General features: G+C 45.5%; 1 long non-coding RNA gene across 1 annotated transcript; it reads right to left on the reverse strand.

Annotated features, from left to right (window-relative positions):
* Positions 1–1149: 1149 nt before the first annotated feature.
* LOC131273988 (uncharacterized) lies at positions 1150–27238 on the reverse strand. The gene is made up of 2 exons (XR_011646136.1): positions 26863–27238; positions 1150–11389 (listed from the first exon to the last, which is right to left on the reverse strand). It is a non-coding gene; the product is annotated as an uncharacterized lncRNA (long non-coding RNA).
* Between the last annotated feature and the right edge of the window lie 113 nt (positions 27239–27351).

Raw genomic sequence — 27351 nt, forward strand, 5'->3', positions numbered from 1 at the left:
GGACTGCTGTTTCAGTTGTCAGCAAGACTTGATAAGGTCCTTCCCAGGTCGTTTGGAGTTTGGACTCTTTCCACGACTTGATTAGGACCCAGCTGCCAGGTTGCTGTTGGTGGACTGCAAATTCAAGAGGCAGTCTGAGCCAGCAAACCCTGATGTCTGAGGGATGACAAAGTAGAAGACAAGGACAGTATATAATTTTGAAGAAAGAGATCCTTCAACTCAAAGGAGGGGAGTTCTCCAGGCTTCCCAGGGAAGGGCAGACCAGAAAGCATTTCATAAGGAGAAATTCCCAGTTCCTTCCTAGGGGCAGTTTGGATTCTTAACAGACCTACAGGTAAACATTTAACCCATGGTAATTTGGTTTCTAAGACCAACTTAGAGAGATGTTTTCTTAAGGTTTGGTTCATTCTTTCCACTTTCCCTGAGGATGGTGGGTGCAGGGTGTATGTTAATTCCATGTGACACCTAGACCCTGCATAATATTTTGCAACACTCTGGATGTAAAGTGACTACCATTGTCTGAATCTATGTTTTCTACTAACCCATATCCAGGAATGATTTCTTCAAGGATAATTTTTGAAGTCCCTGATGCTGCAGCTGAAGCAAGACGGTATGCTTCTACTCACCCTGTCACATAATCCACAATTACCAGAACATACTTTAGTCTACCTACATGGGCCAATTCAGTATAATCAACCTGAATGCTCTGGACTGGTCTGAGGCCAGGCTCTCTACCCCCTGGCACTTGCTTCCTTAAAACTTTCTTATTAACTTTCTGACAGATTAGGCATGGTTCACTTACTTGTGTGGCTATAGTAGAAAGGCCCATACACCCAAAATGCTTGAGGATGAGGTCATACATGCCCTCTACTCCCCAGTGGCTACCTTGGTGTAAAACTGCTAGTAATTCCCTCATTATTTGCTTATTCAACAACTGCTGGCTGTCTGGGAGGAGCCACTTCCCTTGGCTATCTAAGGATGCCCCAGTTGTTCTAGTTATTTTACTTACTTTTCAGAGAATACAGTGATTCCAATTTCTTTGGGGATTGTTGGAGATTTGGACCTGAAGTGTATCAGGAATGAAAAAAAGAGAAAAAGGAGAGTGAAAGAAAGAGAAAGAAAAAGAAAGAAAGAACAAGAGAGCTGCGATCAGGGGATCTGCGAGTAGAGACTCATCAGACAACTTTATTGTTTACAAGGAGCTCTCTATATACCCCAATCTATGTGATAACAAGCAGGAACATGTAGCCTATGTGAGAACAAGGAGCAACACATAGCCTACGTGACAACAAACAGTAACATGCAGTTAACTGTCAGCATTAGCCACAGTCTAAGGAATTTTTAAAAATCTCATCTGAAGGTACAAAGTCTATGTTTTCTATTCACTACAAAAGGTATGTGCTCATCTTTTCTTTCAGCCTTTAACTGCTTCATCCATTTGACGGGAACTCTTAATTAGTGCATTCCTGAGAGTGCAAGCATAGCCATGGAGACAGCACTAGCATGGAGACAGCACTAGCATGGAGACAGCACTAGCATGGAGACAGCACTAGCATGGAGACAGCACGTCTCTCCTTGTGAGGCCACTGTGCCTCAGTTTCCAACATCTCCCCTTTTTGTTTTAGTCGAGGTGACTGTGCCTGTCTTAGGTTGCCCTCCTCTGAGAGTCTTACCCGTCATTGACTACCAGCCAAGCTCTTTGACTAGGGGAAGTGATTGAAGTGCTTTTGCTAGCACCAGATTATTCGCATGTCCCTTGGCTATTATGCTTTGCAATGTTCTTTGAAAGCAGTATCCGGCACAGGCAAGAATCATGAGCAACAAAACAAATATGATTAACCCTATTCCGAAAGCTGACAGGAAATGCTGTGATTTCCACCAAGTAACTGGATTAAATTTTGTAATATGTGAAGCATATCTGAGAAAATATCCTTGATATTGGCTACATGAATTTGATTTGGAGACATTTCTAATATTTTTCTTTGTAATTCAATTATTTCCTGAGAGATATTACTTTTCTGGCCTAGCAAATGATTACTCTTTTTTTCTATATCAGATGAATTACAGGCAAGAGGAGTAATACAAAAGTGGCTTTCATTCCAATCACATTTCAATCCCCTTAACAAGTTTAAATTATACAATTTATCTCCATTATGCAAAACAGTTATTTCTAAATCATTAACCCGATTATTTAACTGTTCATCAATGTGTTCTTGGCTATGCCACAAATCAGTAGCATTTTTCTGCCGATCGTGCACGTATTGTTGAGTCTGAACAGTCTCATGCAAAGCGTCAGCAGCAGTTGCAGCAGCTCTGATGATTCCAATTAGTCCCATTATACTAATTATTAGGAGTCCAATAAATCTTTTCGTCCATTTCATGATTTCTTGCGCCATGTGTAGCAATAGCTGACTTTCACGTGATGACTGCCATATTCGGTTCATTTGCATGGGAATCCATATACCTCATTGTCTTCTGGCTATTGTGACGGTGTCTCAATCCTGCAACACACTTTCTGACAGATAAGTACACAAGGCACCATTTTTATAAAACAAGGCATTATCTTTTATAGTTATTTTTCCAATAATGAATATGAAAGGATCCCTGACACATGCTTTCAATGGATAGATTTGATTTAATTGTAGATATTAACCTGTTTGACTGTAATTATCAATCCATTCATAAGCAGGGGCAATTCCAAGAAATACTTTCCACAAGTTTTTATGTATATTAAGACTATAGGTGTCATTAATTCAAGGGGTTGGTAACCATTTTCCTTTACATTTCCAAACAGTAAAATTGTTACTATATACCACTTGTTCACCCAAGAATAGAGATTCCGAAAAAGGACATTGCACATGTCTAACTTCTTGACCCTTGTTAAGTCCATACCATATAAATCTATCATTATATTCATTGGGGGTCTCCATAGAAGCACTTTCCCTCACTATTCAATAGGAATCATTAAAAATGACAGATCCTCTTCCTATATGGCATTCCTGCCATCCCTCTTTTCAGGTTTTTCGGGTGGACAATTATAAATTTGCTTTTCAGTTACTGAAGAATTATATGAAGGAAACAAAGTTATGAATAATTTTGTACCTTTATTTGTCATGGTAACCATAGTCCAATTTTTTGTTTGCATGCAAGGGCGACTTTTTCCAATATATAATGGTGTATGATCAAAAGGAAGGATAAGGTTATATATTTCCTCCCTTCTGCATCAGGTTTTAAGGGTAGTCTGTCATCTATAGTCCCAGGAAACACATGCGTTTCATTCACAAATATAGGAAATGATGGGTCTCTCCATGTTTCTACCTGGTTGGGATGTACAACAAAGGGCTTACAGTTTGATTGTCTACCTAACAAATATTAGTGGGAGAAAGAATGGGGACCTCAAATCCTTCTCCTTTTACCCATGAGACTGTAAGGGAACTTCCAGAGAATTTGGTTCCTCTGGGGAGATAAGGATCAGGCTGTGCCAGTGTCCACTAGAAATGTAATTTTTTAATGATATGGGCCCACCGTTAGATTTACTAAAGGCTCCCAGTGGGTTTTAGAAGTGAGGAACATCAGACCCCCTGAATCCTCAAAATTCATGAGGGGAATTACCAGAATCTCTTTCATTAAACTCCGGCATTCCCTTTTGAAATGACCCATCCTCCCAGTCAGAGCACCCTGCAGAGCCTTGCACTCTCCTCATCCCCTTATCTAAATAAGACCAATTTGAATCTTTATCTTCCCTCTGCCTATTCCCTCCCTGACCCATCTCCAGTCTTTTTCTTACCATTTGATCGACTTTGCTAATCACAACCTTTGCTTTCTGTTTCTGCTTTTCCTTCTCTCTCCTTACAAACACTTTCTGGGACTCTCTCAATAACTCTTCCAACGGCTTATCCATCCATCCTTCTTTTTTCTGAATCTTCTTCTGAATGTCAGGCCAAGACCCTTTTACATAGCTGACTTTTAACATTCCCTGAGCCACAGGATCATCAGGGTCCATCCCTGAATATTTCCTCACTTGGTCCCTCAATCGTTGCAGGTAAGCAGAGGGCATTTCATCCTTCTCCTGGGCTACTTCAAAGGCCTTCTTCAAGTTTTGAGATTTGGGAACGGCCAATTTGATCCCCTGTATAATGAGGTCTCTAAAATCTTTCATTTGTGTTCTGTCGCCCAGGTCATTATGATCCCAATTAGGGTCTGTGTTTGGAAACTTCTGTTCTGTTGCCATCACCCCCTGTCCAGGTGGATGCTGCCTGTCCCACTCCTTCATAGCTGCCCTCCACACCATTCCTCTTTCTTCTCCCGTAAAGAGGATATTCAGTATGGACATAAGTTCAGGCCAGGTGTATAATCTAGGACCCAGGAATTGATCTACTTGTTCAGCCAGCCCCACTGGATCTTTCATTAGAGATTTCATCTCCTCCTTGAACTTCCTTACTTCAGTACTTGTCACTGGGGCATTGACATAGCCAATCTCCCCTGGCCCCATTGGGACTTCTCTCAGCGTATACAATGGCTGAATGGAGTTTTGTTCTTTCACTCTCTTCTCCTCAGATGCTCTGGCGAATGGAAAACTGTGTATATCTTTCTTACACTCTTCCAGTTCTTTCCTCAGCTGTTGGTGGGTTGTAACCGGTAAGGCTGTTGACCCTGCTTGATTCTCCAGTTCCCAAGGGTTCAGAATGGGTTCTATTGGGCCCTCCATGTCTAATGACCCTTTTCCTGGGAGGGGAGGGGGAACATGAGGAGGAGGGAGATTAGACAGGGGGTCCCAGGCTTTAGTTTCTACAGCTTTTGTTTCTGCTGCCTTAGTTTCTGCAAGCTTAGTCTTGGAGCCTGGATTTTCAGCTTTCATAGGATAGAAAGTGGCCCCCTTTCCCTTTAACCAGCACATAGCATAGTCAGACTCTTCTTTGGAGAAGGGTGTTTTTCCATTAACATACAGTACAAGGTCAGCACAAAGCCAATCCTCATCTGACCCATATTTTGGCCAGAATACACAAGGCAGTAAAATACTTTCCTTGGTCCAGATACAACAGCAGTATTGAATCATTTTCTTCTTGTCTTTTCCCTTGGTCCAATCACTATCGGTCCAATGCCTTAACATCCTCCCTAGTGGACTATCTGGAGGAATGTCTCTGGGGGATCCTACACATACCCCCTTCTGCTTTTTCCCAGTTGACCGACTCCCTCTGTTTCCCATTCTGAATCTTGTCTGGGTCTCTTTCTTTTGAATCTTTTGCTTTGTCCTTCTCTGGCCCTTTCCCTCAAGGGAGAAGGGAAATGCGAATCGGGACTCTGCACTCACTTCCCGCCGTATGTCACAATTCTCAGGCACACACAGTGAACCTCCGACTCATTAGAAGTCCCATCCACCAAGGTAATACTTAATAGCCTTTCTTCTTACCTTGGTCCATGCATGGAGTCACCTGGCCAACGAGAGGCAGATTTTCCCTTCCCTTTTTCTGGTCCACAATTGGCAGATCTAAGCGTCTGTTCTCGGGCCTTTTGGCTGCAAGAGGTGGGGCCCCTGCCGGTGGAGTCCAAGACCACTTAAACAGTGGGGCGCGCCTTTTCGTCGTCCACCCCAGGGGTCTGCTCTCTGAAGGCTGAGAATCCCAGATGAGTCCCAAACCTGTTGGAAAAAAATCTTCTTCTGGAAGAAAATAAGGCTCACCCGATTGTGGAGAAGAAAATAATTATTCTCAATCTTGCAAGAAGGGGCGCACAACCAGAAAACGTGGCTGGCGCACCAAGCAAACAAAAATGCCACAATTTATAGCCCTAAGCCTAGCACGCAAGCCCTTCCTCTGTTTCTTCAGATTGGATACTTCAGAAGTGACAGCCTATCCGAGAAGATCTAACTTGCCTGCGCAAAAGTTTGTGATTCACAGCTTCCGTCATCATATTCCAACCATTTTAGTTTTTACGTCCTCCTCTTTGCCAAATAAGGAATGGAATTTAGTGCTGAATTGGTATTTACTTAGCTCTTTCTTGGTCATTTTTTGACTGCCTATAGCACTGGCTTAACTGATTTCCTTTCTTCCTGCTTAACATGGGAGTGGGAGACTGAGGCAGTAGGCTGCCAGGTTACATTAAAAAATATTTTCTTCCTTTATGTGAAAACTAATCTAATCTTTGTTTCTTAAATTACGGAATGACTACAAGCCAAGGCCAGCAGGAAGTAGTTACAGAAAAGAGAGCATCGCCCTTCATCACCTCTTTAAGACAAAAGTATAAACCCTTTAAGGGTAAAATAAAATTAATAGATGGATCTGGAGCCACAGGAAATGCAGGTAAATGCCAGTGGCCCCCAGGCCATGGGTGGGAGGCTGTTTATCTCTTCGTAGATAAAACTAAGTTGTGCCTGAGGGACAGTGAGAAGGTGCAGCCCTGCCCTTGATAATCATGGCAACCACTCCAGTCCTGGGAAACAATTTAGCAATGCAAACTCTATATACATACCAGTCAGTCCAGAGAGATTCTCAAAATAGGGATGCTGAATCTTAAATAAAATTAAACTTTGCTTCAAGGGGAAATAAAATATAGCCTGTGCTTGAATTCAAAATTATCTAATTCTGTATCCAACTGTGCCTAGAAATTCAATTAAGTAATATAGGCCCTTTAGACTTTGAATGTTCAGAAAGGATGTGTATTCAAAGTTGCATCCAGAGGGAATTTGGGCTATATGTTAATTCAAAACCTTTATGCTAACTCAAAACCTATCTGGTACTCAGGCAAACACTTAACAAAGAAAGTCATTTTTTTTTCATAAAATCACCATGTGACTCCCCACCCTGTGCAAAAGGAACTTGAAAATCTTGTTGCAGCTCGGGTTTTGAACAGACAAGTCCTGAGTCCTGCTGGCCTTACTGAAATCTTTTTCCTTCCCAAGATCATTCCAGAGTCCTGGCCTTTCTATATGCAAATAATTGAATCTCTCTCCTCTTCTACAACAGTAAATGAAAAAAAAAAAAAAAAAGAAAGCAATGACTAAACTATCAGGAATTCAAATCCAGCAACATACTAAGAGAATAATATACCATAACCAAAGAGGTTGCTACTCAAGAAACGCAATGAGAATTCATCATTAGGAAACTATTAATGTGATCAATATGTTCACAGAGTAAGGGATAATGATGAGTATTTTGATAGACACTGAAAAACCACTTGTACAATTCAACATTCAATCCTAATTTTAAAAATACACTCTTGTTGATTTGGAACTGAAGGGAATTTTCTTTACTTTATAAGGGGTAATTATCCAAAACCAACAACAAGCAATAAACAATAGTGCAAAACCAGAAACAGTCACATTAGTGGAAAGAAGGAGACAGGAAGGTCTGCTATCACTCCTTCCAGGCAACACTGTTCTGGAAGCTTTACCAATGCAACAACAAAAGGAAAAGGAAAAGGTCCAAAATCTGGAAAAGAACAATCATGGTTATCGTTATTGGCATAGAATTTCATTTACACAGAAAACTCAATGCAATTAACTAGAAACAAATATGAGAATGAATAAGATTTATGATGTCTATATTGGTTAAAGTGGCTACATATGAGATAGACAAAATTCAATGCCATTCCCTAGTATCCTAATATCTTATTAGAAAATATCATGAACTTCCAGTTAAAAGGGCTAGATTAAATATATACATTCGTAGCTGCTTCCTCCCAGAAACAATTATAATGACATTAAAGGAATAAAGAAGAGAATAGCCCATAAGGATGAAGACAAAGGAAGAGGAATTAAAAGAAGACAAGAAATGGCAACAAAAGTTTGGAGGCTAGCAATGGGTAAATGAATAGTAAGTGATTTAGCAGTAATGGGGGGAGTGAGTAAAAAGTGGGACAATCCATGCTATAGAACACTGGCAAGCTCACAATTCACAAGTATCCATTACCTCTAAAGGCAGGGTAGGCTGAAAACAGGAAAACTCTTTATAAGAGTTTTACGGAGACCATTGAGACATACCCATTCACTCCTCTACCTCCCGTAACCAGGCATTAGCCCCTTCCAGAAGAGAAAGGAGGTTTATACCAGGAGAGGTTTGCACAGCCAGGCTGAAAGCAGAAGGATTCAGGACACATCTCTATACCGAACGGTAAAATGCCGCATCTCCTTACCCCACTAGGCCAGTAGAAGACTGGCAGCTGAGCTTCTATCTTTCTAGCAAAAGACTGGAGTACTCCTTTGTGATCAAACTGACAGGCTTGAGAGGAACGAGAAAGAATCACATGTAGGAAGGTTCCAGCCAGCCACCTGTGGCCCTTCAGTGAAATTCAGCAGTTACCAAGACCTGGCCAAAAACAGAGCTAGAAATTTTTGAAAAAGCCAAAGGGGCTTGCCCCAGGTGATAACAAAACATAAAGATATAACAATGAAAACAGTGTGGTTCCAATAAAGGAAAAGTGAGCTCAGTGAAATGCAGTCAAGAATCCAGAAACAAGCTCATACAGTTCATATTAGATAGAGTTGGTGTTGGAGAAAAACAGTACTCACTGGGACACAGAGACTGATATGACCACAGGCAGAGAATATATTGAGGAGCTCTCCCATTGGAGGGGGTCTGAAGAACAGACTTCAGCCCCAAAACCACCATGGTGGGGGTCTGAAGAGAGACTTCAGCCCACTCCTGGAAGGGGGGGAATTGAATTTTTGAATTGACACAGAACTTTCCTAGGTGGGGAAATGATGGTCAGTGGGAGAGGGTTGAGGGACCCAGTGAGGTGCAGGGGCCAATGGGGAGCCCTAGAGGTGAAAAATTTCCCTTGTATGGCTAGAGGGTAGTGGGATAGGGAGTTAAGTTTTCTTGGAAAGCTGGAGGACTGGCTGTTTCTTAGATCTGTAGGGAGTAAAGGGTTTCTTTATCTCCCTTTGACATGCAGGCACTGAAGGTTTTCATCTCCCTCTGATATGCACATAGCCGAGATCTCTGTCTCCCTTTACTCCTGCCTGTACCTGGTTTCTTTGTTTAAACTGCAGGAAAGTGCAATATCCTTAGACATATAGGCTTATGAGGGAGGGGGTAGCCTTTCCCCAGTGCATATGATGGTAACTGAGCTACAGCTTGTTAATTACTGCAAACCATTAACACTTGGCTTACCAATTGAGTGAAGAACAGGTTTTGATTTAATATTTGAGCAAAAGTAGATGACTATCTCACAATAGTCTCAAAAACAAATTCCAGGTGATTAACCATATAAAGGTAAAAATAAACAAATATAGGTACTAGAATATAGCAAAGTGTTATTTCAATCCTGGCACAGAAAGGAGTTTTTAAGATTGATTAAAAAAAAAAAATCGAAGAATCCCTAAAGTAAAAGACTGATAAACATGAATACCATAGAATTAAGTTTCTGTTCAAGAAAAGGTATCATCAAAGACAAAATTACCACTTCTGGTTATGGTGGAATAATTCAACTAGCCCTTTTGCTGCGAGCAATGAGGGAACTGGACAAAATACATGAAATAATTGTTTTTAGATATTGAACAGGCAGAGCAAAACTGAGACAAGGAAGCCTTCCAACCCCCTGCGTTTCTTCCTGGAGGCTCTTTCTGGATGAGGTCATGCAAGAAGGGGCTTTTCAAATGGGGCATGACAGTCTCGCTGAGCTGAGGCAAGGGCCAAGTGGGATGGGAGCTTCAGGAGACTGAGAGCAGTGGAAATTTACAGAGGAGGAACGCTGCAGAGGCTTGTCTCCAGAATTCTGCATAGTGTTCCCTGTGCATGCACACAATGGCTATAAGAGATAAACAAGCAAAAGCCAAGGGGAGGAGCTAGAATCTGGAAGTCTATGGAAGCTGCAAGACAAAGGAGAGGGCATCTCCAAAAGATAAAAAGTCCAGCAACCTGAGAATTGTCAGCCGGACAGAGTGCTGCTGACGCCGGGAGGAAACAAGTCTTCTAACCTCTTACTAGAACTATTTAGAAGTTCAAAATGCTGATGCACCTACTTCCTCATGAGCCTTTTACCTAGACAAGGTGAGAATGTCACCTTAGTCCAACCCCAGGTTTTATCCCACTCAGAATTCTGCCTTAAGCAATGGAAACAAGGAACTGATTTAGGGAGAGCATAGCCAATTTTCCTGAGAGTGTATCCAAGACTGTTGTGTTTGGAACAAAGAATGATCCTTCTTTAATCAGAATAAAGTATCATGTCCTAACAGAGATGTGCAATGTCTGCATCAACAATAATGAAATGGAAACAAGAAAAATTCCATTTTCAGTAAGGACCCAAATGTTTTTCCATGTCTTTTTAATAAAGAAAAATGGAACCAAAAAAAATTAACAAGCCAAGGGCTTTCATTCATTCATAAAGTGTTTACTGAGGACCTGCTGGGTGACAGCCTGTGCTGGTTGTGGAGGTGGACACTGAGGAGCACACCAGGGCACACCATTGGTCCCCCTGCTTATGTGTGGTCAATGTCTTGAACCAGTATCTAGGTTCTCAGCTTCTTCTCAAGACAGAATTCAAGGACAAGCCACAGATTAATCAGGCAAGCAAAGAATGTAATGGGGTTGAGGAAAGAGAAGGAAAGTATACCTGCAGGGATGAAGGCAAGGGGGGGAAATGCAAAGTTCTGCCATGGGGTCCTTGATTTATGGGGGTACAGGACTCCAGGTGTGCCCTGATTGGCATACTTGAGACACAGCAGGGGAACTCTACTGGGTGATCCAATTCCCTTAGCAGGTTAGGGGCTGGGTTAGGGGATGCTGGTGGGTGGTGATTGGCTCCTGGCTGCTGTCCATGAGCTCTGCAGGCTGTGCTGACCACCAGTGATCAGCCTCTGGTCACTGTCAATGAAGCAAGAGGTAACCTGAAAGTGGGTGGGGGTTGGGGTGCTGCCCCCCTTGCCCTATCCCTCTTTCTGCCATGTAATGAGGTTGCCTCCTGATCACAGAGCCGCTGGGTGTGTGCTGTGTGCTGTAAGCTGCAGGGTGTGTGCTTCTTAGCTGCCCCTTCCTAATTTGCCCCTGTGCTCAGCACATTCATGCTAGCCAGCAGGCCAGTGCCTCAGTTTCTCTTGCCAGGCTTATTAGGTTTTTCTGCCCCCTCCTCCTTAGGTCCCTATTCTATCCTGACTCCAAAGGGTTAAACAGAGTTCAAGGCAGGACACCCAGGAGGCCAAGTGGAAGCCCCAGAGAGCAAGCAGAGGCCAGAGGCTCACAGGCAGCACGGAGGAGGCCCACAGCTGGCCGCCGGGGGGGACCCCTCAGCTCTGCTCTGCCCTCAGGCCACGTCATGACCCACGGATTTCTTGCAGACCCACTGGTAGGTGGCATCACAGTATATGTCATTCCACGTCTGCTGAGTATGGACACAGTCCTCCGTGGGCCTGTTCCTGTGCTGCCAGTTGTCCAGCTGCTCCTTGCTCAAAAACCTGGAAATAGAGAGATGTTATTCAGCTAGACACAGGCAGTGGTCCTTGTCCCTGCTGTGACACATGGAGCTAAACTGACGTGGCTCCCCAGTCCCCTTGCAGCCCCAGAAAAGGGACAGAGCTGCAATGCCTATGGGCCTGGGTCTGCTGAGGACATCCTAAGTCACTGATGATCCAAGGATGGGGAGGGTGTCTGTGAGGCGGCAAGTTGGGGAGAGGGGAGGGGAGGGGTCTTTCCTTTCAACTTCCACCCCAGAACTCGCACTTCCCTGCAGAGCTGGACCCCTCCCTGCACCTTCCCTGGTGTGTCCAGGGTCTAAGCAGCAGCCAGGGCCCCTCGGGGAGGCCCAGCTTCCCGTCACGTGACTGTCCCTACCTAGTCCCAGCCCTGGATACGAGGTGTGCTGTCCTGGGACAACATCTGGCCAGAGCTTCTCAGGATGCTTTACACAGCAGCACGGCCTTTTTCACACCCACACAACAGTCTCAGGAGCACCCTGTGGCCTGGGTGGTAATGTCAACTGAAATGACCAGAGCTAGTGAGGTCTTTTATAACCTAGACACATCCTTAGGTCGACCCCAGACGTCCAGTTGGCCACTCTGGGCCTCGATGGCCTTGGTGCTCCTCAAATCGAATGTGAGTGCCTGGCCTTCCCAGGAAGCCTGGGTCTCCTGTTCACATGCCCTCCACAGCCATGGGATTGACTGACATTAAAATCGAGATTGATCTGCACCTGTGGACCAGGGATTGTGTGGGGGTGGTGCCGCTGCCACCCAGACGCTGCACACCGGCCCAGTCTGCTCTCAGTGCAGAAATTCCCAGGCAAGCATGAACAAATAACAGCAGAAAACAGTGCTGGAATGCGGGACTCGGCGATTTTGCACAGGAAGCTTTGGGACATGTTGTTTCCTGTAGTCTTCTCAAAGTTGGGGCAAAACTGAACAAACGAGATGAGCTGGGTGCTTCGGAAAGTGCAAAAGCTACTAGTGAGCCCTATTCTCCTCTATCAGGAGAAACAATAGAAATTTATGAAGTTGCTGCAGAAAATCCAGGACTTGTCAACAAATCTTGTTACTCAGGGGGTAACAAGAAGACACTGGGGAAGTGGACTTGGCCCAGTGGATAGCGCATCTGCCTACTCCATGGGAGGTCCATGGTTCAAAAACTAGGCCTCCATGACCCGTGTGGAGCTGGTCTATGCACAGTGCTGATGTGCGCAAGGAGTGCCGTGGCTCACAGGGATACCCCCACGAGGACGGCCCCATGCGCAAGGAGTGCGCCCTATAAGGAGAGCCGCCCAGCACGAAAGTGCAGCCTGCCCAGGAATGGCACGGCACACACAGAGAGTTGATGCAGCAAGATGACACAACAAAAAGAAACAAAAAAACAAAAACAAGAACAAGAACTCACAGCAAATGGACATAGAGAACAGACAACTGGGGCGGGGGGAGAGAGAAATAAATAAAATAAAAAATAAATCTTTAAAAAAAAGAAGAAGATACTGAGTAAACCTTCAGAAATTGTTCAATGAAGGAATGGAGCAGCATTTGAGAAATATGTAACATCTATTTAGGAATGAAAATAAACTAATGTGAAGCAACTTAATCCAGAATACTTATTTTAAATTGTGGTGGATAGAGGTTTAAAATAGCAACTTGTAGTAATATCAATGGAAAAGCTACATGTAGCACCTATACTACTGAAATAAACTTTCAAATGATTGCAGATAAACATAATACAGGGTGTTTCTTTTTTTTTCACAGCACTCTGCGACATGGGCTACACTCTAGTTATTATATTCAGAATTCACAAAATGACCTGAAAATAAAAACTACTTCTAAAAATTATGTAATTCAAGGGTAACATTGTTATCATAAACCTTCTATAATAGTGTAACTATTGCTTATTATCCTACTAATGAAACATTCAACTGCATTTTAAAAAGTCAAGATTCTGGAAGTGGCTGTGGCTCAATCAGTTGAGCTTCCATCTACCATATGGGAGGCCCTGGGTTCATGTCCTGGGGCCTCTTTGTGAAGGCAGGCTCGCCCGTACCTCACAGAGAGCTGCTGGCATGCAAGTGCTACATAGAGCCGACTCAGCAAGGTGACACAGCAAAAAGGGAGGCAAGTAGAAACACAGAAAAGCACGCAGCAAATGGACACAGAGAGCAGACCACAGGCAAGTCTCAAGGATGGGGTGGGATAAATTCAAAAATGAATACAGAGACGCAGAAGAATGCACAGTGAATAGACACAGAGAGCAGATGGCAAGCAAGCCTCAAGGGGGGGGGGGGAAATCAAGACTGATGACAGGAGAGGAAGCCCAAAGGGACCTGAGGGGCTGAGGGAAAAGCATGCTCCCTCATGCTCTCAGGGTGCCCACCCTACCACCGACCTCTGCCTTGCCCTGCTACTGACATCTGTCGACCTCAGGGAATCTCCCTCAGTCACTGAGGACAGTGGGGTTTGTTGTCCAGGTTTCCACCTCCAGTGCAAGATGCTCAGAGGAATTCAGTATTGTTCCCTGCCTGACAGGAGACATGAAGGTTATGGGCTGTGCCCTCCCCTAGAAGAAGAAGGTCAAAGCATCAAAGGCCCTTGTCACTCACCAACCCTGTCAGAACCACCCCAAGCCCCCAGCTCTGACCTGCTCTTCCTCAGAGGTCACCGATGCCAGGTGAGCTCCTTGGGACACACAGAACTGCTCAGCCTCCTCCAAGACTTCTTGACATCAGAAAAGTCATACAAGCTCCCCCTGAAGAACTTCCAGCCTTGCAGGAGCAGCCAGAGAAGCTGAGCTGCAGCAGAGGTGGGAGGAGAGGGAACCGGGGGCTGATGGTGGATGTCCCAGAGCTGGCCTTCCTGAACCCGCCAGCGGCTGGCCACTGAGGCCCATGTCCTTGGGGCTTGGTTCCCCAAGGGCAAGTGCTGCTGAGAACATGCCTCCATCCCACTACCCAATTCCCCAGGAAGCTGCAGCTCAAGACGCCTGGCTCAGTACTCCTGGGACACTCGGCTCTGCTACCCAGAAAAACTCTCTGCTGAGACATGTGCTTTCTGACCATGTCACTTTATTTCCCATCTCATTACTGCCACCATGCAGTCTCCATCTCAATTCCCGCCATCTCTCGAGGAAGTTGTCCATCCATCCAGAGTCTCCCTTACTTCCTTGATTTGATCTCCATCCACTTTGCCTGCCCACACTCATGACTATCCCAGGACTTCCTCATCACCTGCTCTAACTGCCCTCACAGGTGTCACACACTAAGAGCTCATCCTGTCACCAGGAGCCCCAAGTCTCAGCTCTTTCCTCCCTCCTTGTCACCACATCCTGCTCTTTAGTATCATCTCTACCTCAGCTTTTGAAATGGAGCCACAACACTCATTTCTTCATTCATATCTTCAACATTCATACATTCATTGTTTGACATTCCTCAGCTTCTGTGAGCCAGGGACTGCTATAAAAAGACCAGTAAGACATGATTCATGCCCTCGAGGAATTTACAGTCTTGTGAAATGAGACAGATGTAAGAAGGGGACAGATGATGAACTAATTAAATGCCACGTGCAGGTTAGAATAGAGGCATGAAAGAGGGTGTCGTCTCTGTCACCTGGGCTGGGGGGGCTTAGCAAGGGAATCTGGGATGAGATGTTCCTTGAGATGAGTCTTTAAAAAAAAATTGAGGGGGTGGGGAATGGGAAATTAATACTCAATTGGTAGAGAGTTCCCATTTGGGGCCAAGGAAAACTTCTAGCCAGAAAAGATGATGATGGTAGCACAATATTGTGAATGTATGTACTGAAACAGTTAAAATGGGAGCTTTTATGTTATGTATATGTTACCACAGTAAAAATTTTTTAAAGAAACAGAACTGTACAAAACAAAGTGTGAAGCCTACTCTAAACTATGGACTATAGTTAATCATATGATAATAATAATGTTGGTTCATCGATTGTAACAAATGTACCCACTAAGGGAAAACATTAATCATGGGCAAAGCTCTCTACCTTCCGCAGGATTTTTCTCTAAGCCTACAACTGCTGTAACATTTTTAAAAAAATTTTTAATCAGGAAAACACTTTGAAAAAAAAACTGTAGAAGAGTTTGCCAGGGGATCATTTCCAAGAAAAGCCTTCCAGACAGGGAAAATGGCAGGTGCAAAGGCAAGCAGGCACAAAAGGGCATGGCACGAGCTGATCTGTGCAAAACCTGGGGTGTGGCCGGCATGCAAGGGGTGGGAGTGGAGCCTGGAGAGCCTTCCAGCACTACATCTTATGCCCATAAGAAGGAATCTGGATTTTTCCCTGTGCGCAATGGGAGGCCCTGAAGGGTTTTATGGATGGCGCAAATTTGCACTGTAAATATTTCAATGTGGTGCAATATGCAGGTTCAACAAGAAAAAAAGGCCATCCTGCTTGGGCCAGAAACATCCATCAGAACCCAACTGCAAAGATCTCAGGGAGAGACAGGCCATGGGGACCACGCGTTCTCAAAGTGTGTTCTTTGGATGAGCAGCATCGCGCCTCCTGGGAACTTGGTAGAAATGCCCCTTCTCTAGGCCCAGCGCAGACCTGCTTTTTCAGAAATTGTATCTGAACAGTCTGAGTTTTAACAAAGCCATGTGAGATTCTTATGCTCTCTGACGCCTCAGAACCAGTTGTCAAAACCAGGGGTGGCTAAATTATAGCCCATCAGCAGCCTCTTTTTATAAATAGTGTCACTGGAGCAGCCACGCCGATTCATTTACACGTTCTCTTCGGCTGCTTCAGCAGTGCAAGATGACAACGCTGAGGAGCTATGACAGAGACTGTGGTCCACAGGTCTCAATTGTACTATTTGGCCCCTTAAGGAATAGTTAAAGTAATGATACTCCACCCTGACTGTCCATGTTTTAAGACTCCCTGGTGCTCAGGCTGCATCCCAACCAAAAGAAATCAGATTTCTGTACATGAGTCCCAGGCATGTACTTGGGTGACTCCAATGCGCAGTCAGGATGGAGCACCTCTCAGTCCATACTAAAGCAGGAGGGCAGCAGTGGGGCTCGAGGAGAGGCAGGAAGGAGGAACGACTTCCAGGCACTGGTCCGCATGGCCAGTGATTCCTTAGACTTGACTGGAAACATGGGCAAAGAGCAGGGGCTTGGCACTGCCTGCCAAGTCCTCATTTGTCAGCCCCCATCTCTCCAGCAGCTTCTCCCAACCATCCCTTCTCTCCCCCAGCTCCCTACAGGCATCCTCCTCCTTAGCTAGTGACCTCCTATGCCACCCAGAAACAGATGTGGTTAACAGCAGCTCTCGCAGTCTCGTGTTCCCACATCTACACAGTAGGGTGGACACCAACTTCCACACCTGCTCCCTTCCCAGCCTCAGAGATTCAAGTACCATCCCAACCCTCTTCAAGGCCAGTCACTCATCGTGCATTTCACTCTCCTCCCTCTCTCCTCCCCTATCTTCAAATTCCACCTCTTTGCTGTTTCCTTTCTGTAAACCCCAGGTGAAGCCTGTCTGAATCTGGAGACTGTCTCTCAAGTTTACCAAAATATTAGTGGGGGTTTGGGGGAGGGCTCATTTGGAAGTCATGCAACTTTTCATGGCCATACAGATGCTTGTTTTCTCATCTTGCAATTTTTCCATATTTGCCACACTGTTTATAATTAATAGAAACATGTTATAATGGTGAAATAGATGATGTGCATTGTTTTTTACTCTTCCCCTCATCTCTCCTTCGCTCTCAGCTACGTTCCTTGATAGACTCATGTACCTGATCAATTCATGCCCAGTAACCATGATCTGCTTCCACCGAAACTTCATTTATGACTTTTGAATTGCCCAGCTTCAGTGGATGCTTTTCATTTCTTATTTTACATGGCCTCTCTGGCATGTGCCAGAACTGACCACTCCCATCTTGAAATTCTCTCCTCTTTTGGCTTTCCCACATGCACATCTCCCAATTCCCCTGTCCTCAGTTGGTTCACACACATCTTTCCCTTCTTGCATCCTGAAGGTTGATTCCTGGCCCCACTCTCAGCCCTCTTCTGCATTTTGTCTCATGCAAACCCCACCACTCCCACTGCTGCAATGAGAACCCACATACCCGGGGCACCCAAGCCTGTGTCTTCAGCCCTGGCCTCTCTCCTCAACTCCAGACAGCCTGCAGGCGATGTCCACTTGGATGTCCCCCAAAGCACCACAGACAGCATGTTCAAGTCTTGTTGCTCCTCTTCCTCCTTAATTCCTCAGTTGGGGACCCTCCATGGCCACCCAAGTCAGAATCTCAAGGTTCTCCTTAAAACCCTTCAGGGCCTCCACATTTCCTGGAGGATGAAAGCCAAGCTCACTCACAGGCCTCCCAATCTAGCATGTGTCTCTCCAGTCCTGCCCACCCCTCTAGCCCAGTGTTTTTCAAATTGTAATCACCAACCCATTAGTGGGTCATAAAATTGGTTTATCAGTTTTGACAAGCTTTGCTCTTTTTTTTAAAGAATAGAATATAAAATGTCAGAGTGAGTTCATGCAGTAAAGGTTTTGCTTTTTGAAACTTGCATAGATAAATTACATAGATGATTAGATAGATAGATGACAGATAAGTAGATTTCCTTCCCCCTTCCACAAAAGTTTCCTTCTCACCTTTCTTGTTGCATCCCCCCTCTCAGTTCCCAGTACTTGCTTCTAACTTAACACCTCTTTCACCAATCTATATGACTTTGCTTACTGGTCTGTCTCCACCTTGCATCTTGTAACCTTCTCAAGAGCAGGCGTCCTGTCTTATTCATCTTTAACCCCTGACACATGGGAGATGTTCATGAAAGTTTTCTCAGATATATGCTCGAATGCTGCCTACTAGCTTAAGTGCATGACCTGTGTTGATTCATTTGATCCTCCCTGTGAAGCAAATCCTATTGCCCCATTTTGCAAGTGATACTCAGAAAAGGTAAGCAACTTGTACTAGTTCACATCATTTGTGATAGCTGGAAGTCACAAACAGGTTGTCTACTCCCACAAGCACACTCTGCCATTACCACACACCTCATCACAAAGATCCGGTTTGCCAAAGGAGAAATTTTGTGGAGAGATTATTAGCCACCTGAGAGCAAGGACATAGCTTCTCAGGTCTTCTGTGCTACTGCCGGGGCACAGAGGAGGTGTGTTTATTGGATTTGTTCTCTCTCCACCACCCTTGCCCTTTCCCAGATGGGACTCATGCTTGAGGCTAAAGAGGCTAACTTCCCAGCAACTCTGCCCTCTCCAGGGTGGACTCTCCCTACCACTTACTTTGGTTCCTTTGTAGCTGATCCTGTGAAGCACAGGCTGCACAGAGGGTCTCCGGGCTGTTCTGCTGCTCCTGGATTTTCACATGTAGCCTGTTGATATTACTCACATTAACTTGTAGCCTCTATATCTCAGCCTGTGCCTCCTGCAGGCTGTTTTCTCACATGTGGGTCTGGGAATTTAAGGCAGCACACTTCATTCCTTGTTTTAGGGTCTCTAACTCTCCCCTGGCATTTTCCAACTCTGCTCTTAATCCTGGGAGCTCAGCTTTTGTCTGCTCCATATCGCCCTTTGCCATTTGGGTCTGGGCAATGGCAGTTTTCAAATCTCTTTTTAACAACTGAATCATGTCATCAGCACTGTCCAACTGACCTCTTAATAACTGGATCTCAAAAATTGTGTTGTGTACACTGCCTTTTATAAAGGGCTGGGTCTGGGAATTGAAAGCACTTGCATTTCCCAGACCTCCCCAGAGCCTCTGGATCTTGGCATTGGGCCCTTCCAAACACCTGGTACTGAGTCCTTAAAACACTGCCACTCCCCAGACTGCCTTTCTAAAGGTAGGTCTGAACACTGGCATTTTGTAATCTCATATTTGTGTAGTGTAAACCTGCCTTTAACACATGAAATTCAGTGTTGGCATTTTCTAGGCCTTGGCTTAACATATGGAGTGCAAAGCTGGTATTTTCTGAACTGCTTTGTAAAAAATCTTGGGTCTGGGAATTCAATGGGTTTGCCTCTTCCAGAGCTTTCTGTAGTCCCTGGATCTCAGCATCAGCCTCCTCCAAGTAATTCCTTAACATCTGGGTCTCGATATAACAGGTGCCAGCATCCTCTAGAACTCCTTTGACCATCTGGATGTCAGCACTGGTTTTTTCCAGGTGGCCGCTGAGCATATGGATCTGAGAACAGACATTGTCCACCTTGTACTTCAGCATCTGCATCTCCACAGCCCAGGTATGAGAATGCTCTTTACACAGATGGAGAGCTTCCTGTACATCTGCCACCCTGGCAAAATGGTAGGAATCTTCAGGGGAGGAAATGCAGAGGTCGGCCAAAGAGGCCCATTTCATAGGGAAGCATATAGATCGACCAGCATGTTCTAAAGATTTCCGTGGAGAGATGCCTACACCTCGGCCTGTGGCCTTCTTGACCCTGGACCAAACAATAGCCAAAGACCTAATTAGCCATCACACATGAACTAAAGGGCCTAAAGGATAGAAATTCTTGTTTACTGTAAACTAGCTACACCCCCACGCACTAGGAGTCATGCAGATGAGATTGGATTCTTCTGCCATTGTAAATGAACTTCAAAATAACTCATTATATAATTTAGAGCTGTTGAAGTTTAATTCCACACAAATTTCACCATTAGAAGAGTCATTGAGAAAAACATATGAATAAGGCCCATGTTTAGTCCTGAGCTATATTTGTACACCAACCATTGAGCCTCTTGATTCATCATCGTTACTCCTTGAAACCATGTAGACACAAACATAAATTTTCTGATTACAAATTCCAGGGGGAAAAAAAACCACAGGAACAAAATAGGTGCTCCTGGCAGAAGGCCCCTGTTCAATCCACAGTGCTATGATGGAGGTGTGCCACACCTTCAGGTCACCCGGGGCCTCTGAGCTGAAATCGCCTCTGAAAGGGCTGGGCACCCCTACAGAAAACAGAGGACAAGAGTCCCTTCAGAGCAATTTGAATATGAGAGCCCTGAGTGAGAGATCTTGGCCACCAGGGCCGTTTAAGGAAACTGCAGCCCTTTCCTCTGCAGGGTCTTTCCCAGCAAGCCCACCTGCCACTGCCCCTGGTCTTGCCATCACCCGTGGCTCTCCTCATGAGTGAGGACTCAATTTCACACATCCATGGTCACCGCCTGGTTCCATCCTCCCCTCAGGATCCATGCCATATTCCTCAAGCCCTGGCTAGGGGACGTGTGAGACCACCTGGCCTTTGGAGGTGTGAGAACAGAACAGGAAGTCAGGGTTGATCTTCAACAAAGAAGCAAAGGCAATTCAGTGGAGAAAACATAATCCTTTCAAGAGATGGCCCTGGAACAATTGAATAGTAATATCCAAACAAATAAAAATGAACTTTAGGGAAGCAGACTTCACCCAACAGATAGGGTGACCACCTACCACATGGGAGGTCCTCGTCAAACCCCGGGCCTCCTTGACCTGTGTCGAGCTGGCACATGCGCAGTGCTCATGGGCACAAGGAGTGCCATGCCATGTAGAGGAGCACCAAGCTCAAGGAGTGTGCCCTGTAAGGAGAGCCACCCAGCATGAAAGAAAGTGCAGCCTGCCCTGGAGTGGCACTGCAACAAGGAGAGATGACATAAGAAGATGACACAAGAAAAAGAAACTCAGATTCCCGGTGCAGCTGATAAGGATGGAATCAGTCACAGAAGAACATGCAGCAACTGGACACAGAGATAAGAAACTGTGGCGGGGGGGTGGGGGTGGAATAAATAAATTAAATTAATCTTTTAAAAAATTAACTTCAATCCACACCTCACGCCTTTACACAAACACTAACTCAAAATGAAACATTGACCTAAACTTTAAAATTTCTGGAAGAAAATGGGAGAATATCTTCATGACCTCGGGCAAGGCAAGCAGACTGAGAGAAGATATTTGCAAATCACACATTTGAGAAAGGACTTGTGTCTAGAATGCATAAAGAACTCTCAATATTCAACAAGATGACACACTCATTTTTTATTTAGACAAGAGTTTGAATGGATAAATTTTTTTTCAGTGACGTATTTAACCATATGAAGTAAAATGCTCAAAATCATTAGTAATTAGAGAAATGCAAACTAAAACCACTATGAGATATCACTCCTACCTACTTATTAGCCAGGCTGAAATGAAAAAGACCCATCATCCCAAGTGTTGAAAAGGATGTGAAGGAGAAGGAACTCTCATCTCCGTGGGTGGGACTACAAATCCTACAAACATTTTGCAACTTGGCAGTTTCTTAAAAAGTTAAACATGCACATACCCTATGACCCAGCCATTCTACTCCTAGGCGTTTACCCATGATAAAATAAAGATTATTCAATAAAAGGACTTATAGATGAATGTTCACAGCACCTTTATTTGAAATAAAAAACTGGAAACAATCCAAATTCTGTTAACAGCTAAGTGGGTAAGTCGTGGCATAGACATTAAATGGGTCACTGATCAGCAATAAAAAGGAATGAACTACTGTGCATGCCACGACATGGGTGAAACTCAGGATAGTTATGCTGAGTGGAAGAAGCCAGAGAAGAAAAAAAAGAGTATGTCCAGTCAATCCCTTATATGTCTATAAGGAGAAAATGCGAACTAATCCACAGAGACAGAAAGTAGAGCCGTAGTTGCCTGGGGAGGAGGGAAAACTGAGCAGAGGGATTACAAAGGGTTACAAACTATGGTGCAGGTAGGGCAGGTGGTGAATGTGTTCAGCATCTTGATTGTGGTGATGGTTTCATGGGTGTACACGTATCAAAACATATTAGACTGTGCACTTTATGTGCACTTTGAGATGCACATTATACTTATAGCTACATTAAAAAGAAAAAGATTATGCCCTCCTCTAAAGAGGTCAGACCCACTGAGGGGCCTGGGGATGGCAGGGGAGAGGCTTGTCCTGGGTTCTGGGCCTCCCGACACCGGCTCCCTTCCCACCCTCCCTCCCTTCCACCGTGGCTACTCACTGTCTGGTTCCACAGGTGGTGGCCAGGTGGTGTCTCCCAGGTGGGACTGAAACTTCTGGAATGAGGGATCTGCCTGTGTCTGTAGAACTGAAAGACCCCACTCCTGGGTCAACACCACCTCTCAGCCTGGGGCTTGGGGGACACGGTGCACACAACCCCTAACGGTTGGATTCCAGAAGGAGGGAGTTGGCTCCAAGCCCCTCTCAGGGTCTTCCCTCACGTGCTTTGACTCTCCTTATGGGGCGCACTCCTTCCTCATGGGGCTCCCCTATGCAGGGACACCCTGAATGGCAGGGCACTCCTTGCGTGCATCTGGACTGCACGTGGGCCAGCTCCACACGGGTCAAGGAGGCCCAAGGTTTGAACTACAGACCTCCCATGTGGCAGACAGACGCCCTATCCAGTGGGTCAAGTCCGCTTCCCTTTTCTAAGTTTTGACTTTGGTAATACTGACACACACCACACAAAACATGTTGTACAGGAAAATATTAACTTCAAATATGTATTTACTCCATGAAGGTAATCTCATGCCATAATGAAAACCTCTATGAAACCATCCTGGAATGACCACACAAATGATATCAGTACATATTAATGAAAATAGTGATAGCTAAGATATAGTGAACCTTACATATGTTCTACACTTCTCACACATAACTTATTAATCTGCTCATTAATCATGAAATACTGATTTACCAGAAACTAATCTCCACATTAGAAGAAAGACTGAAGAACAGAAAAGTTGAATCACTTGCCCAAAGTCTCACAGCTAGTGAGGAGAAAGCAGGATCTGAAGCCAGGCAGTCTGGCTCCCCTAAACCATTACACCAAACCACCTGCCTCAAGCTACTGGACGCAAGGTCGGTTTTGCAGCATTACTAGACCTGCATTACATGGAGATCTAACCCATTACTATGGAAACCAGCAACAGAAAGTTTTTCATTATGCTTTTACTACAAAACCTGCTGCTAGGAAATTACTGCAACTTTCATCCACGTGAAGATAGAATTGGCATAAGACAGCTCCTTTCTTTGCTTATAGGGCAGTGGTCACCAGGTGCAGCCTTTGGAAGCCTGGGCACCTCCTCTCCCCTTCACCCTTGCCAGTGAGCCAAGGTCACCAGGTCTGCCCCTGGCTCAACCGGGAAAATAAGCAGCAAATAGAGGCCCCAGCGTCTGTTTTAGGCTTGTCATCAGGATGATTGAAATGAAGCCACTAATTTGAGAGAATTCACAGACCCCTCGGTAGACATATTCTCAGAACCAGAAAGGGGCTGAGAGCTGCTACCCAATGTGATGGTGCTGCAGGAGGGTAGCATGAGCTCGTGGAGAGGGACACTATTAAAAAATGACCCTGTGAAACTAATCCTTACATCTGACAAGGAAATGACATGTACCATGCTTGGAAAAAGCATGGTCTTGGAATCAGGAATGGTTGTGCTTCCCTTAGGAAGTGTGTCTTTTGTGTTTTCATCTTCTGGACATGGTATATTTTGTGTCTCCCTTCATAGCTATTATCACAGTGTGTAATTAGAGGATCATTAGAGAGATTTCCTGATGAATGTCTGAAGTGCTGTCTGAAGAGACAGTCTGTTTTCTGCCCTATTAAGTGCCATTAGGATGTCTGTCTGCTTCACTGTACCTCTCACAGAACTTGGCACAGTAGGCCCTCACCAAATGTCTGTTGAATAAGTGAGTGCATGAGTCAATGAATAAATAAAACATGAGCAACGGACTGGTCAATTTCCATTTTTGTGTGGGCTGCTAGAAAATTTACAGTTGAATGATTCTTGCATAACATAACAAGTGAAGAGGATCTTATCCTTGTGTTTCTGTATTAGCCTCCTTCTTAATACCATTTTGTGTCTGTACACTTAATTTCCTTCTTTCTTTCCCATCTTCTTAGTCTGCCTTGCTATATTTTATGAATCTCTATAGACTGCCTTAAAGCCCTTTAGAACAAAGTGATAAATAGATGTTTGCCAAGGTCTTACATATATATTTAAAGTCTTCACACTAAACCCTCTGCCAAACATCTGATCATCTGTGAGCTCTTAAGAACAGTTGAGGGGAAGAGGACTTGGTCCAGGGATTAGGGCATCTGCCTAACACACGGGATGTCCCAGTTGAAACCCTGGGTCTCTTTGATCCGTGTGGAGCTGGCCATGTGCAGTACTGATGCGTGCAAGGAGTGCCCTGCCATACAGGGGTGTCCTCCGTGTAGGGGAGCCCCACGTGCAAGGAGTGGGCCTTGTAAGGAGAGCCTCCCAGTGCAAAAGAAAGTGCAGCCTGCGCAAGAATGGTGCCGCACACAAGTAGAGCTGACACAACAAGATGATGCAAGAGAAAGAAACACAGGGAAATGGACCTGGCCCAGTGGTTAGGGCATCTGTCTACCACATGGGAGGTCCGCGGTTCAAACCCCTGACCTCCTTGACCCAAGCGCATGCTAATGCGCACAAGGAGTGCCCTGCCACATAGGGTGTCCCCCGCGTAGGGGAGCCGCACGCTCAAGGAGTGCACCTGTAAGGAGAGCCGCCCAGTGCGAGAGAAAGTGCAGCCTGCCCAGGAATGGCACCGCCCACACTTCCGTGCCGCTGGCGACAACAGAAGCGGACAAAGAAATAAGATGCAGCAAAAAGACTCAGAGAACAGACAACCGGGGGAGGGGAGGGGAATTAAATAAATAAATAAATCTTTAAAAAAAAGAAAAAGAAACACAGATTCCCAGTGCTGCTGCTAAGGATAGAAGCGGTCACAGAAGAACACACAGGGAATGGACAGAAAGAGCAGAAAACTGGGGGCAGGGGAGGGGAGAAGGGGGAAAAAAGAAATGAAAAATAAAATCTTAAAAAAAAAAAAAAAAGAATAGTTGAGGTTTGGTAGGTCCAGCACTATGCTAATTCTTAGAGCAAATTTGCTCCAAGCCTAGAAACTACAATGTGGTCATTTCAGTCACTTGTGTGTACTGTGTATGTGACAAGCCCTTTTCTAGGAGATCTAGGCAACCTAGTATCTAAGAACCAACACAGAGTTATGGATTTTGGGCCAAAAAGGATCTCGCTTTAGAGGATTCCCAAATATATGGACATCCTAATAGACAGTTTGCTTTCACTTGTGCCCTATTTGGAGGGGGAATGGAGACTGGGGGCAGTGAGGCGGGCTGGGCAAGATCCTGGTCTGGCATTGAGAAGAGTCTGCTCACATTACAAAAAAGAAGGCAGGGCAGCATGAAGTAAAACTATTAACAAATAACTTAAACCCCTTTTAAAAATCTCTACTATAAATTATTTACGTGCTAGTGGGAGGATTTACTTTCAAGTCTGAAATTCTACAATTACTTTCTTTAGCCATATCACTTCATATCTTGACCAAGTACTTTCCCTTAAAACAATTTCAAAATCCCATAATGAGAACACCTCACACTGCACAAGTTAAACATTTCATATCCTCCAACCTGAGAAGAGCTGAGTCCACCCCCAGTGCATTTGCTTCTGTTGGGAGGCCAGACCAGTGCTCCTTAGGGTTTAGTCAGAAGACACAGAATGTCCATTTATGAAACTGAAATTTGGTTTCTATTATTAGGCTCATTTGAGTCAGTTAAATCTTAGACGACAAACTGGAAGAGGAGGGAGGAGTGGGTGTAAAGAAACACATGACCAATAGTCATATGTTGTAGATAAATGAGAGTTTCTGGAAGAATTGGATAGGATGTGGGCTGGAGTTTTTTCATTTTTAGGGGATGGAGATTAGGATCGAGAAGAAAAAAGGCAAGACAATAGGCCAGACCAGAGCGCCTGCTCAGCACCCTAAAGCTGCCTGCCCTTCCCATCCCCCTCCTGCCCCCACCCCCAACACCAGGTACTCTGCGGTCTGGATATGAAAACCAGCAGAGGTGGACCCGGACTCCCCGCTGCCTCCCTGGATGGAGGAGGGGAGGGAGGCAGGGAAACCGAGGAAAGGAGACGGAAGGTAAGATCAACAGACTGTCAAGACCTCCTCAGGGACCTTGGGGGTTTTTTGTTTCCCTCCAAAGTGGTTGAGTTGCACAAAAATCCAAATCCACCGGGGACTGGTCACCTTCCAGCTCCCTTTATCAAAGTGCTAGTGGCTGCAGACCTGGCACCTGCTCACCTGCAGCTGCAACCGCGCTGCGGGCGCCCCAGTCGGAGGCCAAGCAGGAAGGCAGGGAACCCAGAGGAAAGCCCCACCAGGCAGACGTCGTTCTCCTGACAAACCGGCCCACATCCCCCATGCGCAGACCAGCGCCTGGCAGCCCCGATTTCTGAAAAGCCTCCAATGTTACATGAGCAGAAATCAGTAGGTGTGAAATACATACCCTTTCGCTGGGAAGAAATGCAGCGCGGATGCGAACAAAATCAGAGAGGGCACTCCTCTGTCTGGACCCAGCAGCTCTGGGAAGGGGAGGGATGCCGGAAGGCTCGGGAATTCCATGAAAATTAACAAAACCAAGGCAAGCCTAAGGGTCTTACCTCCTGCGCGGCATCGCAGCCATCTCTGCTCTTCGCTGTAGGACTCTCCTCTAAGTCAGCTGAATAAATCCACCCAGCTAACCTGCAGGACGATATTTCCTACCCCTCCTGCAATCCCGCGCTGGTCAGAGCGGCCGAAAGGGTTTCTCTACCCACATCTGCCTGAAATCCCCCAGCCATTCGCTGCTTCTTCGGGTCAGTGGGGATCACAGACAACAGAGGCTGCTGCTCCTTGACAAAGTTTTCCTTCCAGCGCCTCCCTTACAGCGCTGCCATCAGAACTAAATCCATCTCCCACCCCGGGCTGCGAGGAAACGCGCTCCTCCCCGTGCGCGCTGACGACAGCCCGCGCCCCGGCGCCCGCACAGCCCCCTCTAGCGGCCGCGGGGCGGGCGCCGGGAGGGCGGGGGCTGCAGTGCCCGCCCCGCGCTGCCGCAGTCCTGGGCCCCCGCGGGCAGCTCCCCTCCTCTCACGCCCACCTTCGCCCAC

Source organism: Dasypus novemcinctus, chromosome 17, assembly GCF_030445035.2.
Source record: "Dasypus novemcinctus isolate mDasNov1 chromosome 17, mDasNov1.1.hap2, whole genome shotgun sequence".
Taxonomy (NCBI): Eukaryota; Metazoa; Chordata; class Mammalia; order Cingulata; family Dasypodidae; genus Dasypus; species Dasypus novemcinctus.